We start from the raw sequence: 2416 nt of genomic DNA, 5'->3' as shown, positions 1-2416 counted from the left end.
ATGCATATTCTGGCTACTATCGCTCGCCTGTGATCGCGCTGTGGATGTGCCTGGATCCAGATAGCATCAGGTTGGGTTTCTGCCGGCTCACATGTGTGGAAGCGAAGCCCAAATTGCGTTGTTAAAATGCGTAAGGCGTTGACAATGGGCATATCACAAGCAGCAGCAGCACACATGGTCGGGTTAGCTCTGCCCAGGAGTCTAGTCGCAGGACTTGTTCTGGATCGTTTACAAAGGCAAACAAAGAGCGCTGTCTTATCGAGGATCGGCTAGGGCTCCGAGATGGCCCTATGAAAGCAGTTGATAAACACTCGGTCTTGGTCTCGTTCCCAGTCCCAGGGCCGATCAATGATAGCCAGACCTTCCCAGAGGAAGCAGCTGCTGCAGCTCAGCACCTACTCGGGTTTGCCAAAAATCTGTCAGCCTTGATCGAGGCGTGAGCTTGGTGCGCATACCCTGTAATTAAGGGCCGCGACTTGCGTCCCAGCAGGTGTCAAAATAATTAGGCGCCTACTTAGCGTTTGCTGCAACGGATGCCAAAGGAGAGCTCAGGGCTCAGAGCTCACAGCTCAGAGCTCGTAGGTATCCTAAGAAGAGCTTTCAAGTGACCGATGTCCGATGTCTGATGTCCGACCAATTACCGATGATTATCGTCAACACCTTGCACTCAGGGTGTCAAAATGTGCGCAGGGCATCATGCAAAATGGCAAAAGGCACTAAACCCCGAATACCCCGAAACACTAATTACGTGAGTGGCCCCGTCAGTCAGTCAGTCATTCAGCCAGACAGCCACCAAGTCAAAGTGAACGAAATGCAGTCTGAAATTATTTCAGCGAGTGTGAAGTTGATTGTCGGGCACCATCCATTAATCATTTGGTTGTTAACAAGGCACTTGATGGAAGTGACAGACCCTGCCTGGGACGCGGACTGGAACTCGGGTCCGCTCTCAATCTGTTTTTGGCTTATCCACCTAATGATATCTGCTGTTTTGGCAGCCTGGAGTCCTGGTGGATATATTCACTGGAGCTATGGATATGGGAACTCCTTTATTATAATCTTTCTGCGGTTCAAGAGTAGATACATCATAGTTTCTTTCCAATTACTTATATTTAGTTTATGTTCGAAACTAGTTTCGGGCTTCTTTCAAGGGTTTCGCTGAAACTCCAGTTTGTCATTTGACGAAACCTACATAGGGGCATTTCGCGAGGAGTGCAAGCTGTCCTCTGCACTACCACGAATACTAGAAGACAGAGTCAGTGACTAAACCAAGTTTAAGCCATATTTTTACTCACTTTTTAAGTTATTTGCAGCTTGCTGTCTGTTGAAGAGATTGCGAATACATTCGTTGGCAAAGGTTAAGTAGCATGTTCCATTCTTGCCACACATCGGGCTGTGTCTGCCAGGGCAGACCTCGTGTCCGTGTATTGTTGAACAAAAAAGAAGCACTAAGAAGAGCAGTTTAAAGAAGAGTTTCTCGAAAATTCGAAACTGGAAAATACCATTTAATAGAGCTAAATAGAACCTCATCTTAACAAGGCTTCTGGATTTTAGATGCGTTAGTTCCACTTGGACTGCCATTCTTTTCATGGATGATGTTTGAAATCGATTTGGACATACTATTTGGAGATTACTGTACTGACTACTGTTAGCAATTAGTGCTACTCTTTCCGAATGAGAGTTTGCCTCGTATAAGATATTTTTACACGATAAAAAGCGAATTGATTAAGGCTCATTTAAGCCACGAATTGAGCCGCAATAAATAACACAATTAACGATAAAAAAAATACCCGATGCGATGCCCAGTAACCTCTTTTTCGAGTTATTCGCGCTTACTTACCCACTTTCACCGTATCTATGTACGAGTATCTCTTTGTCTCTGCGTCGCGGAGTTTGTGGCCCACTACTACTAACCCAGTGGCTTGGCCTGGCCTGGCCTGGCCGAGCAGTCTGATTAATGTTTATGGTCACACCTCCATCTCGCTGTTGTGCTCCGAGTGGTGCTGCTCCTGCTGCAAAGGTGCCAAAATTTTACACCTGCAGCACACGCAAAATTGCAAGTCAGACCTCGCCGAAAGCAGCAACGGCAACAGCGGCCACAATCTGCCCTGAGATACGAATCCAGAGTCGGAGTCGCAACAGGAAGCCATAAATAAAAATTAGACAACGCGTTATAAGAACTACTGTCAGACAACATATGATTTGGAAACAATTTTCTAACGCCGACTGAGGATGGGACGCGCTCCTTTCCATTCCCATTCCGATTCCGATTCCCATTCCCATTCTGAGTCGGTCGCTGCAGGTGCCTGCAGCTGATTGGCCTCCATTTAACGCTGCGTGAGTTGGCTCTCCGTCTGCCCTGGCGCCCTTGGCCAAGGCAGTTTTTCTAGGCGTTAACTGTAGTTCGAGGGGCAGGCGG

At 47.2% G+C, this 2416-nt stretch overlaps 1 long non-coding RNA gene across 1 annotated transcript; it reads right to left on the bottom strand.

The window, feature by feature from the left end:
• Positions 1–1027: 1027 nt before the first annotated feature.
• LOC26532543 (uncharacterized) lies at positions 1028–1598 on the bottom strand. Its single transcript, XR_001452326.2, has 3 exons — positions 1500–1598; positions 1293–1445; positions 1028–1240 (listed from the first exon to the last, which is right to left on the bottom strand). It is a non-coding gene; the product is annotated as an uncharacterized lncRNA (long non-coding RNA).
• Positions 1599–2416: the final 818 nt, after the last annotated feature.

Source organism: Drosophila pseudoobscura, chromosome 3, assembly GCF_009870125.1.
Source record: "Drosophila pseudoobscura strain MV-25-SWS-2005 chromosome 3, UCI_Dpse_MV25, whole genome shotgun sequence".
In the NCBI taxonomy this organism is placed as follows: domain Eukaryota; kingdom Metazoa; phylum Arthropoda; class Insecta; order Diptera; family Drosophilidae; genus Drosophila; species Drosophila pseudoobscura.
Note: the sequence above shows the minus strand (reverse complement) of the source record. Positions and strands in the feature narration are given on the sequence as shown.